Source organism: Nematolebias whitei, chromosome 5, assembly GCF_014905685.2.
Source record: "Nematolebias whitei isolate Nwh7 chromosome 5, NemWhi1, whole genome shotgun sequence".
Classification (NCBI taxonomy): Eukaryota; Metazoa; Chordata; class Actinopteri; order Cyprinodontiformes; family Rivulidae; genus Nematolebias; species Nematolebias whitei.
Window position 1 is genome coordinate 50,396,480 of NC_056502.1, and position 14,259 is coordinate 50,410,738.

Here is a 14,259-nt window from a genome sequence, read left to right on the forward strand (position 1 = left end):
CACCGATTCTGTTCATAACTTTTATGGACAGAATTTCTAGGTGCAGCCAAGGTGTTGAGGGGATCCGTTTTGGTGGCCTTAGGATTACGTCTCTGCTTTTTGCAGATGATGTGGTCTTAATGGCTTCATCAGATCGTGATCTACAGCTTTTGCTGGAGCGGTTCGCAGCCGAATGCGACGCGGCCGGGATGAAGATCAGTTCCTCCAAATCCGAGGCCATGGTCTTGAGCCGGAAATGGGTAGAGTGCCCGGGTCAGGGAGGAGGTCCTACCCCAAGTGGAGGAGTTCAAGTATCTTGGGGTCTTGTTCACGAATGAGGGAAAAATAGAGCGTGAGATCGATAGGCGGATAGGTGCAGCGTCTGCAGTGAAGCGGGCACTGTACAGGTCTGTCATGGTGAAGAGAGAGCTGAGTCAAAAGGCGAAGCTCTCACTTTACCGATCGATCTACGTTCCCACCCTTATCTATGGTCACGAGCTTTGGGTTGTGACCGAAAGAATGAGATCTCGTATACAAGCGACCGAAATGAGTTTTCTCCGCAGGGTGTCTGGGCTCTCCCTTAGAGACAGGGTGAGAAGCTCGATCATCCGGGAGGGACTCGGAGTAGAGCCGCTGCTTTTCCACGTTGAGAGGAGCCAGTTGAGGTGGCTTGGGCATCTGTTTAGGATGCCTTCTGGATGCCTCCCTGGTGAGGTGTTCCGGACACGTCCCACCGGAAGGAGGCCCAGAGGAAGACCCAGGACACGCTGGAGGGACTATGTTTCTCGGCTGGCCTGGGAACGCCTCGGGATTCCCCCAGAAGAGCTGGCCCAAGTGGCTGGGGAGAGGGAAGTCTGGGCCTCCCTACTTAGGCTGCTACCCCCGCGACCCGACCCCGGATAAGCGGAAGAAAATGGATGGATGGATGGAACAGACACCTCTCTTCACCTATCTCTTCTTTTAACCTCTAAACTCCTTCCTTTAAACTCTTCTATTTTGCCAGTAATCTAGATGCCTTCAAAAATGTCTTGTTGTCTTATTAGTAAAGCGTGCCAAGTTTTATTAATCAGAACCAGATCAGCTAATCACGTGTACATGTTTTGATGTTAATTTTTGATTCTGTTAAATAAATGACCACATTTATTCTGATGGGTCAAAGGAAAATTAACGTCTCTTGTCACTGATTAAACAATCCTCACAGTTACCTCGTCACATGGCATTAATTTAACTCGAACAAGAAAGAACCCGTTATATTTAAATAATTAATTAGTAGTGAAGGTACAGTAAGCTGTCTCCCACTTTCACTACATTTAGTGGGACCGTACATGTTTTAAATAACATATTGGGTGGGACAGTATGTCCACAGCAAAGCTGTCCTTGACACACTACATTACCAATAGGAAATTTGGCATCTTTGTTAGCAAAATACGTCACCATGGTAACTCCAATTGCCAATAAAACATTAGTTACTTACTGTAACCCCAGATTCTTTGAGTATAGGCGTAGCCCTTCAAGGCTATTCGATAGTGGGTTTTATCCTGTCATGCAAAGCATAGCACTGAAAACTTTAGTCCACGCCCACCTTTCGTGTGGGCCCCACCTGGTCCGTATAAATTACGTTGAGAGCAGGTAATCGGCTCCCAAATAGCTTTTTCTTCAGCCATTTAGGAGCCATTGAGGCCCAGAGCTTAAAGGGCTACGTCTATACTCATAGAATCTGGGGTTACAGTACGTAACCGATGTTCTATTTCGTATAGGCTTCGCCATTTAAGGCTATTCGCTAGTGGGTTAAAGGCGAAGCAGGATGTAGTCTATTCCTCACTGGGTCCGTTCAGACACCATATTAAGCGCCCGCTTGCACCAAAAAAACATTCATCACTCAGCCCTCCATGTGCGTAATTACATGCTGTGTAATTACGCGCACCATGCACAAACGCACACTGCGTAATTTACGCGTTCTATGTACATGGGCACCCCGGAGAGAAAAAGTTTTCGACGGGGAAAAAGGGGAGAGGCTGAAAACATTGAACGGAGCAGATCAACAGCTCTTCAATATGAACAGGTTATTAATAAATGAACTGATTAGTAATCAAATGAACTGATTGGTACTAGTAGTCATGAACTGATTAGTAACATTAGAACAAGATCAACAGTCACAAACTTGTGACTGATAATAAATATCTCACACTATGATTGCAAGCAGTCAGATGTGAGTTTAAACGAAATTCCATGAAAACAATAAGATTCATTCTGTTAAGGCTCTGAGAACAGAATGTGACATAGAACGAGCCGACACATCACGCAGATAGAAGCGAATAAATGAGCAGGGCGATGACCACGTGGCCACAGTGCAAATATCCTGCATTGTCATACCATTTTGCAAGGCTGTTTAAGATGCGATTCCTCTGGTCGAGTGCGCCCTGAGGTTGTCAGGGAGCTCTAATCCCGATGCTCTGTAAGATTCAGAAATGGCCTCACACAGCCAGTGTGACAGACGCTGGGTGGATAACGGGCGACCTGCAGAGGCATCTCTATAATGTACAAACAAATGTTGAGTCTGACACAGTGTGGCTGTACGTGCTACGTAACATGCCAAGAGGCGATGAAAAGATGCTTCTTCTGATTTGTGAGTAAGGGGGAAAAAACACTTCAATGTTATCATTCTCGATTTAAATGAGCTTGTGATGTTTTTAGGCATTAACGCTGGGTTAGATCTCAGATCAGCTGCACTGCCATCAGCTTGAATCCTGAGGCATGATGGAGAAACAGAGAGGGCAGATAAATCACTCACTCTCTTCGCGGATGTCAGAGCCAACAGCAGGGCTGTTTTAAGTGACAAATTTAATCAAAACCTGATCTAAGGGCTCGAAAGGAGCTTTGATCAGGGCTTGCAGAACCATTGTTAAGTCCCACTGTGGAGCTAGTGGACATGACACCAGTCTGTGCCTCCAAACACATTTTAGAAAACGCTTCATTAGAGGGTGATTGAAAACTGTTCTGTCACCGAAGCCTTCGTGACAGGAAGAGATGGCTTTAGCATACGTTTTAATTGTGCTGAACGCCAGATTTCTGTCGATCAGCTGCTGCAGAAAGGATAGCATGCCACCTAGTGGACATGAGATGGCCTCTACACCTTTCTCCATACACCAGCGTTGAAAAGCTGTCCACTTTGATGTGTACAGCGCTGTGTTGGAGGCAGCACGTGAATCCTGGATTGTGCACACTACTTCTTGAGAGAGACCCATTTTCTCTAAGCGGATCCGCTCAGCGGCCAGACCCAAAGGTGCTGGCCTATTTCTGGGTGACTCCTGATTGCCCCTCCCCCCTGGAGGAGAGCATCGTCCTTCCACGGCAGTTTCCACGAACGACCTGATAACAGACGTCGCAGGATTGGAAACCACGGGGCGCTCATGCGCTCGGGGGCTATCAGAATGGCTGACAGTTCTTCTTCCCGAACTCGGTTCAGAAACCGTGATATTAGAGGGACTGGGGGAAATGCGTAAAGGAGCATTTTGGGCCACGGGCTGTGGGCAAACGCGTCCACTCCTAACGGTGGATCATCCTGTGGGCTCATTGAGAACCAGAGCTGACACTGGGCGTTTTCCCGTGTGGCAAATAGGTCCACTTCTGCTCTGCCAAATTTCTCCCAAATCTGAGAAATCAGCTCGGGATGGAGATTCCAGTCCCCGTGGCACGGACCGCCCCTGGACATTATGTCTGCTCCTCTGTTCAGGACGCCGGGGATGTACACTGCTCTGATGGAGAGCAGGTTTTGTGTGCCTAACATAGCAGCTACCTCGCAATGTGTAACATTTGGGCTGAGCGCACGCCCCCCCTGCCGGTTTATGTAAGCATCAGTTACTTTGTTGTCTGTGTGAATCAGAACATGCTGATTCTGCAACACAGGAGCAAATGTTGGATCACATTCAAAACTGTGAGACATTCCAAAACATTTATATGAGCTGATGAGTGAGGTGGCCATAGCGCCCCCACCGCCTGAGATAGGCACGTTCCTCCCCAACCTGAAAGGGACGTGTCTGTGAAAACTGAGATGTGTGACGTAGGTCTACTGATAGGAACTCCCTCCGACAGAGTGAGAGGATTTCCCCAATGTTTCAGGTTGGTTCCCACGGAGGGGGGCATAGAAATCATCTACCTTACCAGATCAATGCGCAGACGAGCAAACCACCTCTGGAGGCGTCTCATGTGAAGTAAGCCCAACGGAACCACCGCGTGAGCTGACAACATCGTTCCTAACAGTTTCATGATGGAGACAGCTGTCACTACTCTGCCAGCCTTTACGTGGCAGAGCAGGTCTTTTAGAGTTTCAGCTCTCGTCTGTGATAAACGGGCCCTCATAGTGACTTGAGGTTAGGGCCACTCCCAGATAAACGATCATCTGGGCCGGGAGAACCAAGCTCTTCTCCCAGTTTATGGCGAAGCCCAGTTTTAACAGGTGTGACGTCAGCGCTTTGGTTTGCGCCGCTGCTTCCTGCCTGGATTGGGTCAGCAACAGCAGATCATCCAGGTAAAACAGAATTCTCATCCCTGCTCTGTGTAGCGGCTGCAGGGCCGTCTCCACGCATTTTGAAAACATGCACCCGAACGGGAACCTGTTGTACTGGTACTAGGTCCCTTGGAAGGAGAAGCGCAGGAACTTTCTGTGCTTTGGAATGATTGGAATGTGAAAATAGGCGTCTTTGAGATCGATGGAGGTAAACCAGTCGTTTTGGTGAATGCTGTTTAACAGATGTCTGGTTGTCAACATGTGAAACTGTCTCTCCATGATCAACTTGTTGAAAACGGATACATCCAAGATGGATCTCATCCCTCCGGTCCGTTTCGGAACCAGGAAGTAACGTGAGTAAAACCCTGTGTTTTCCTCTCTGTTGGGAACCCTGGAAATTACATTTTTTACCAGTAGTTCCTGAACTTCTTCATGAAGGGACGAGATCTGTTCTGAAGATGACAGAACCGTCTATATAATCCCCCTGTAGTGAACTAGGCCTCCGACAACAATCTGTCTCCGAAGACCTTCAGGGGACAGGAACTGCTATTTCATTGATTTGAATCCAGAAATACAAGTTATCTCATCAAGAGACTATTTAATTGTATCCTGAATTAATCAATTGAAAGAACACTCTTCCTTTTTACATGATCATTACTATTTTAGAATATCTTGATAATCAAATGTGTGTTTAGTTCATACCATTTCTAAATGTTGAAGTGAACCACTCATTTAAATCAACTGTGAAACAGTATTAATGATTTTTAAACCTTATTAGACTTTGATAATACAGTTAAATGTCTATTTACGAAGTAAGTGTGCATTTAGTCTTTTGTCTGAATGAGGAGTAGTGATGTCGGTCGAAAGTCAGAGACAAACAGAGACGAGTTATTAGAACGAAGTGTCTTGTTTGTAAAACTAGCAGACAGTAAATAACTTCAACTGGCACCTACGTTTGTCTCACTTCGTCATAACATTTCTCTGTCTGTACTAACCGTTTGTAAACATTTCTGCTGTCTCTTGACTTCTAGTGACCCACTTGACATCACTAGAACCACACCCCTGATGGTTGTTTCAACCAATCAGGAAGTACCACGTAATAGGAAGTGTATACCCCTTTAAAAGGAACACTTCGTGGAACTATTCAGTTCGGTCTTGGAACTGAGTTCAGTCCTGGAGTGCAGTCCTGAAGTGCAGTCCTGGAACTCAGTCGGAGTCTTCACGAGTCTTAGTCTCTTCTAAGTCTTGCTGGAACTTTCGGTCAGAGATGAGACTCACTTAAGCAGCGGATGGATGGGACCATGTGCCAAGGGGTCCCTCCATTTAGCGGAGTTTCAGCTCGCATCGCTGTGCACTCAACCTGAGTAGTAAATGCTCCACTTCTAAGGAAGCTTATTCGGTAGAACCGAGTACTTTGTCACGATTTCTGATGACCCCAGCTACTTAACCGGAGACGCTGTAAAAGGAGCATACTAATGGACTTCTGTTCCGGAGTGGATGTATCCCCCATCTAAGGTAACAAAGTCACTGCACGTCCTTAAGTGTACTGGGAAGCTGAGCGGGATGTCGGAGGAAGGGTGCAAAGTTCTGGTTTCACACATAGCTTCCATCTAAACCTCCTTTTTAAATCTATTTCTCCTCTCTTTAACTTTTCTATTCACCAGTAATCTAGATGCCTTCAGAGGTGAATCAGCCTCAATCAGTAATGTTCAGTTGTCTTGTTAGTAAAGCGTGCCAAGTTTATTAATCAGAAACAGATCAGCAAATCAATGTGTACATGTTTTGATGTTAAATTTTGATTCTGTTAAATAAATGACCGCATTTATTCTGATGGGTCAAAGATAAAATGGCGTCTCATGTCACTGATTAAACAATCCACTCACAGTTATCTCGGTCACATGGCAGAAATTTAACTTGAAAAAGAAAATAATCCGTTGTAATTAAACAATTAATATTTTTTGTGCTTGAACTAGCTTTAAGAATAATTAATTAGTAGTGTGTCCCCAGCAAAGCTGTCCTGACATACTACATAATTGAGGCCCGTACGTGTTTTAAATAACATAATTGGTGGCTCGTAATGTTTCTAAAGAGATAAATTATGTGTGACTTGTGATACTATGAATAACTCGTCATGTTGGCATAAAAAAGTCAGAGTTTTGACCTTGGTACAGACATATTTTACGGCTGTGGGGTTCAGAAAGATGCAGAATTGCATTGATGTTCTTTTTGGAGCTGTAAATTGTCATTCTGTTTGTGTAATTAAGCTGTAAGCAGAGGGAATAACGCATTCATTCTGTTTGAAACTCTAGCATACCAGGGGTTCAGCAAGTTCGACCCGGTTCTGTTACTGGACTCAACGAGTCGTGTTTTAAATGGTGAAACGTTGTCTGTGGAGCTGGGCGCCGACTCAGAGCTGCTTCTATGCTGATTCGTTACATTCTCACAGTTAATTGTGCATTTGCGAGGCTTTATTGGGCGATAATTTGACGGACTGTTGATGCTAACTGCTAGCTAAAGGCGAGTACACACGAGCTGTGATTGGTCGAGGACCACTGTTTGGGACGTTCTGATTCGCTGAGAAGCTGGTGACGTAACGCTGTGTACGTCCACTCACTCTGGCGTCAGTGCGAAAAGCCCACCCCCGATGTTCACGTGTCTGTAAAGTCACGTGACCCCGGAAATGAAGCTCATTTTTAACTGAGTCTTCCTTTGTGTTTAAAAAAGCTGAATAAAGCCCTGACATTCATTCCTAAACTCATGAGTCTATGCATAAAGAGCGTGCTTGTGAAGCGACGCCACGTACATAAATGCTGATTTGAAACGTGTTCGACCGTTGCTAATCGTAGCTAACGGCTAACGACCAGATGTCAACAGGATGGTTCACAGGAAGTCGTCAGTGACTCCTACCGGTAAAAGTAAGCTTACACCGCTATCTGCTGTTGAAAAAAAGAGTATAACAGTTTTTCAGAACTGAGTGCTGTGAACTCGCTTTTCATTCATTTATTTTTTTTTGTTAGTCAAGCCTGGTTTGTGAGTTACTGTTTAAATAGCAAATTCTGGTAAATTAAACTGCTTATAGAGTGTGTACAACTACAAAGTTGCTGTCAGTCTTCTTGGAAAATATTGTAGGTTTATTTAATTTTAAGTGCATTGGAGTAAATGAACACTGAAAAAGCCTGGCTCTTGTATCTGTTAGAATTAAGCTCATATTAAGTAACACTGCCACAGGAAGCGTTTACTTACAATATTAATGGGGTAAGGCCTAAACACAGGGGTCCATTTATTGGAAACTTGGCTCATAACAGTACTGTTGATAAAACCCAGAGCTAAAATAGTGTGTGAAACTCACTGCTCACTTAAATACAAACATTTACCTGTTGAAAAACTCTAGGATTGCGACGGTTTAACCAGATATGCTTTGATGAACAGTAAATACAACCATGGCAGATTTAACAGAAGCTGAGAATGCTGATGTTGCTCCATGTGATAAAAAGGACTGGCTTGAGACAGTCCTAAGGCTGCTCACAGATTCTTTATATCCATATGGTGACCAGGTGGACAGCATGAACTCAACAGTTATTGGACGAGCTGAGGGAAGTTGCAGACAGTGTAACTGCTGCAGCCATAAAAAAGTCAGGCTATGAACAACTAGCTAAAATAGCACTCTTGCTAAAGGCTAAATTTTACCTTGAGGCCAACAGGGCAGAAGCCCTTGATATAAGGTTGATGCGCGAGACAGAGGACCACGTGGCAACACGTGAGGAGTATCTAAAACTCATGGCACAGTTTCAATTTGATAAAGAGACCTGGGAGAATGAATTGAAACGTGAAAAAGAGATCTCACAAGCTCAGCTGTTGTTACAAGCAAACTCATATGAGGAAAAGCTACGTGAAGGAGGGATTAAGTACCAAGCCCTGTGTTCAGACAATGATGTTCTGCAACAACGGTTGCAGCTAACATCAAAAGCTCTGGACGAGTGCATATTGGAAAAAGAATCGTTAGTCCAACAAGGTGTGCGTTTACAAAGTGAGTGTCATACATCACATGAACGCTTAACAGCCTGTGAGACACATTTTGCCGCAGTCACAAATAAAATCAGTGACGAGGGGCAACGATGTCTGGAACTCAAAGACGAACTGGGTCAGAGTCCAGGTCAACCATCACCACCTCAGAAGGATTTTGCTGTACCTCCTACAAATAATCCCCTTATGCCACCTCCACGTGAGTCTGGTGAATCACTTCCATGTGATTATTTTGTTCCAACAACACCAATCCCTCAGCCTCCGCTCTCAATAGCGGCATTGCATAAAATAGTGAAATATGTCTGACGCTTTGAGCCAGGGCCGTTGGGTTCTACCGACACTAAGGCCTATCTGCACGAGCTTGACTTCCAATTAAGAAGCTATCCCAACGCTACAGTTGAGGATAAAATAGGTTTGATCAGGCTCACTTCAGCCAAGACAGTGTTTTCCTTTATAGAGCGTCAACCTGATGCCACAAGAAAGGATTACTGCCTGTTATGTGCTGCTCTTATGAAAGAGTATACCCCTTGTGCGGGACCTGGCGGATATCCAGCCGCCGACAAGGTCATGCAAGGTAAGAATGAGCACCCAAGGGCATATTATTCCAGAATTTTGCAGGCTTATTTTGGTTACAGGAACGAAACCGGCATGGAGGAGGAGGAAGGGTTTAAGTTTGTTTTTAGCAAAAATCTCCACCCTGACATAAGTATGTCAGTGCAGATGATGGCTAATTTCAAAGAGAAAACCATCAGTGAGATAAAAAATTGTGCTGTGAATGTCTTTGAGGCCCATTCACAGGCCAAAACACCCATTGAGGTGTTCCCAGGTGAGAGGATTCCTGGCCAGTCATTAGAATTGGAAGGGATGAGAGCTTTAGCTCCCCCTCCCAAAAAAGGCGAGACGAAACAAGATTTCCCAGCAGCCAAACCACAACAGGTGAGTGCCCCCTGGTCCAGACAAGATCCTAAATGGTTTCTCAAGAAACCAGAGGATGAACAAATGTACCAGAAGGGGGGAGCACGCCCTAAGGGTAAAAAGTATGGCACCAAAGGTGACCCATACAACCAGGGATCCCACTGGGAACCCCAGAGGAGGGGACCTGCTCCCCAACCACGTCGGCCTGAACAGCCTGAGACGAAAAAGAAACAGCAGCGGGTCCAGAAAGAGAGCCCCACACCTCTAAGCTCGGACAAGACAGAGAGTGTGCGTCGGTTCTTGGAAATGTTGAAAGGTGTTGCCACGGACAAACAACCTGACGCGTTGTGTGGCATTATCATTGCTGATGAGTCAGAGCACACAAACAACACCGTTACTACTGTCACAGACAGTCACCATGACATTGTTGTTGTAAACTCTGACAGGCCCTCACCAGAAAAAGGGGGGTACAATCACACGTCACTGACGGTGACCCGTCACAAACTGAAACCTCAGAAACAGCAACAGCTGTGCTAACGGTTCAGACAAATCAAGGTGACAAAAACAACAACGTTACCACTGTCACGGACAGCCACCAGGACCTTGTTGTTACAAACAATGAGAGCCCCTCAACACACAGAGAGCGGGTGATCTCATACATCAATGACGGAGGCCCATCAAAAACCGAACTCTCAGGAGCAGCAACAACTGCACCAACGGTTCGGACAAATCGGGATTACACAGGCAAAGGTAATAAAAAGAAGAAACGTTGGCCAAAACCTACAAGGTTCCTGTGTAACCTGATCAGAAAGGGGGTTGCTAAAAAAGCTTACCATGGGTACCCACACTTGAAGGGATCCTCACACATGAAGCCCTACTGGACGGTGGAGCCGACATAACTATTATGTCAGCCAAACTGTTCGAGGAGCTCAGGACCGCCGCTAATGGTGTTCACAGGGAAATACCTCTCAAAGAATGTGCTATAGAACTGCAGGGCTTCGCAGAGATGAGGACAACCCTAATAGCTATAGCTATGGTTCACATGCCGGTTGGGGAGATGACACTATACCACCCGGTACATGTGTCTTCGGTTGACTCATTCCCATTTTGATCGGCCAGGATTTTATAAATCTCTTTGAGGCGATTATAGATTATGGTGAACAGACAATGTGGGCCAGAGTGTACAAACCCCTGCCAATACTCATGCCTCCCGAGACAGTCACAGACTACCCAACAGCAGGCACCGCAGAAAGCACCGAGGACCTCTCAGCAGAGAACACAGTCCCGGTAAGTAAGCCTTTAAAAGCATGTGAAACCGAAGAGCCCCAACCAGTGGACCCAACTCTGACCGAACAAGAAAGCCTCCTCTGCGAGCTGAGACAGTCAGAGCCCACCGGATACTACCTACCGTTGGCAGTTAAAGGTGTAGAGATCCCACACCGAAGATGCTGTACTGTCGCTGTGGACAGATAAATCAGCTATTAACCAAGCTTTCTATGAAACATTGGTTAAGAAACATTTGGGTCCAGTTCTGATGGAGAAAGCTTTCCACTTTCCATTGTATCCCAACAGTTCACGAGTGATGACTGCGAAAGGAGTCATTAACTTGAAACTGATCTGGAACCAACGGGAACTGGTCCACCCATTCCTCGTGGTCCCAGATTTACCACATGCAACCTACATAGGCTCTGACATCTTGGTAAGATTTGGTGTCCGAGTGGACACCAGCCACAATGTGCTGTGGTCACTAAAACCAGCCAAAAAGGATATTCCTTGCTAGACACAGCAAACCTTATGGATTACCTTATTGTAGACCTTGCGAAACCACTTACTGAACTCTTTTTTAAAGAAAGACATCCCATTTGTCTGGACTGATAACCAACAGCAGGCAATGAACGCTCTCAGGGACAGACTCAAGTCAGCCCCATGTCTAGTCTATCCAGACTACAACAAAGAGTTTCACTTGGAAGTGGGCTTTTCAGCTCACTGCATGAGTGCAGGTCTGTACCAGATGCACGACAAAGACAAGCGTGTGGTGGCCTAAGCCAGTAAGACAATGGCAGGCCCCGAATTAAAGTTCTCAGACTGTGAGAAAGCTCTACTGACCACTGTGTGGGCAGTTAAACACTTCTCCAGTTACATCGGTGGACAAAAAAATCATTGTTGAAACACAACACCAGCCAGTAACTTTCCTGAATAGCCAATGCATCAGAGATGGTGTGGTGACGAAATCACAGGTAGCCACGTGGCTCATGGCACTTCAAAGTTTTGACCTAGACATCTGCTACGGACCAAAACAAAAGCCACATTTGGGCACCGACATGGCACTCTGCCAGGAATGTACACAAGATGTACCTGCCACCCATCTGCCAACTGCTGAAAAACCCACAGTAAACGAGGACCCAAATCACCACTACTTTGATAGCAATATCTGCGAAGATATGACAACACTGGACGTGGATGGATGCTCATTCCACCATGAACAAACCTGCAAATCAGGTGTTGGAGGGATTCTCCTCCAAGACCAAGAAGAGGTCACTTTTAGCTATAATTTACACTCTCAGACTTCTCAGTACGCTGATATAGCAGGAGTCCTAATAGCTCTCCACATGGCAGTAGAATGCTCCATCCAAACGCTAGTCATCTGCACGGACTCTAATTACACTCAACTTAGTTTCTTGTGTCATCTCGCTCTGTGGAAACAGAACGGATTTCTCACAAGCAACAAGAAAGTGGTCAAACACAAAGAGCTTTTTATGGCATGTGATCACTTGGTGACATCACATAACCTACAGGTCTACTGGAAAAAGGTTCCAGGACATTCAAGAGTCCTAGGCGATGACAAGCGGTATAATGACCTTGCAGACTTCCTAGCCAAGGACGGAGCCGTGGACGGCCCTCCGTGGTTTTTTGACCCCTCCTGGCTGCTCGCAACACTGTCAGTACAACCTACAGCCGATGTAATGGCAGTCACACGTGCACAGGCTGCAGCCAAGCCGGCTGACAACACAGTCTCTGTACAACCCGTGCTGACTGACCCAGACATCATCCAACTTCAGAAGTTGGATCCTGCGATAAACTCGATGATGCTGTACTTTGACCCAAAGAAAAACACTCTGTCCGAAGTTGACCTGGATTCCAATCCAGACCTTAAAGTCCTCTTTCAGCTGCGTAAACAGCTAAAACTAATCAAGGGCATCCTAACTTTTGCTCATGGACCGATGTCCTCACCCGTGTTCGTGGTCCCCCATGACCACAGGGGGTGATGTTAGTTCACGCGCATGACCTCCCGTCCGCAGGACACAAGGGAGGTAATGCCACGCTGAAAGCATTAAAGCAAGTTGCTTATTGGCCTGGAATGAAATTGGATGTCAAGAACTACATAAAAGGGTGCCTGGTCTGTGGCCAGTTTCAGCCATCCAGACCACTCCACAGAGCACCACTAAAAAGTAGAGGCATTGCATTCCCATGGTCCGACCTCCAGATCGACTGGGTTGGACCACTTACTAAGAGCACTAGAGGAAATAAATATTTTCTCACAGTAACTTGCACATTTACCAAATGGGTAGAATGCCTACCAGCTCCTAACGACACAGCACAAACAACTGCTATATTACTAATGAATCATGTATTTTCAAGGTTTGTACATCCACTCAGGGTGAACTCAGAACAAGGTATACACTTCACAGCTGAAGTGATGAAAGAACTGTTGAAGATGTTAGGCATCAAAGTCAACTTCCATGTTGGCTACCACCCACAGGCCTCAGGACAAGTGGAGAGAGCAAACAGAACTGTGGTAAGTATTTTGAAGAAATACGTAGCTGCAAACCACAAGGACTGGGACGTGAAACTCCCTCTGGTCCTCATGGCCATAAGGGCCACTCCACACACATCGACTGACATCTCTCCCTTCGAGAAGATGACGGGTTGACAAATGACTCTCCCTCTACACCTGTTGTACCAACCAGGCGATGCCGCCATGGCAACAGCCCACACCACACAATAATACATGAATGACTGGGAAGAACACCTTAAAAACACCTTTGTGTTTGCCCAGAAAAACCTGGAAAAATCCGGTGAAGGACGAAAGGCGTACTATGACCAAAAGGCCTCTGACGAGGAACTCCAAGTGGGAGATAGGGTCTGGAACTACACGTTCGCCCCCACAACCGGGAAAAGAGAATTCGGGACCGGAACTCTCGCCCGCAAACTGATGCCCAGGTGGACTGGACCCCACATGATAACAGACAAACTGTCTCCAGTTGTCTACCAGATCAAAATCAGCAAAGGCCAAAAAGAGCCAATTGTTAAATGGGTACATCGAAACCAGGTTAAATTACACAATGCGTTCAATAACTTCACAGGAGACAAAGATCTCACAAACTCAGACCTCGTGGGAAAAAGGGTCGTCCAAGCAGAAACTAAATAAGTCCAAGCTTGATTAAGTGTTAAGATAACAACTCAGACGCGATAACGTGATCGAATCTGACAATCAGAGTGAGTGACGCACTGAAACGTAATTTTCTAGTTGCTTAATCACTACTTTTGTCGATGTTGAAACGTTGTTTTTCTGGTTGCTTGATCACTACAGTTGTCGATGTTGAAACATTGTTTATTTGGTTTTTGGTATTGTTTCTGAACAACCCCAGCAATAATTAATTTTGTGTGTACTTTAGTTAGAGACTATGAGGACTTTAACTATGCCAACATGCAGTTCATTTGTTAAACTTCAATCTTTGAGTAGTCAATGTAGATTAATACTACCTTGGTCTCGCGACACTCAAGGCGAACCTACTCGAACAATCCTATTCCGGGGGGGGGGGGGGGGGGGGGGG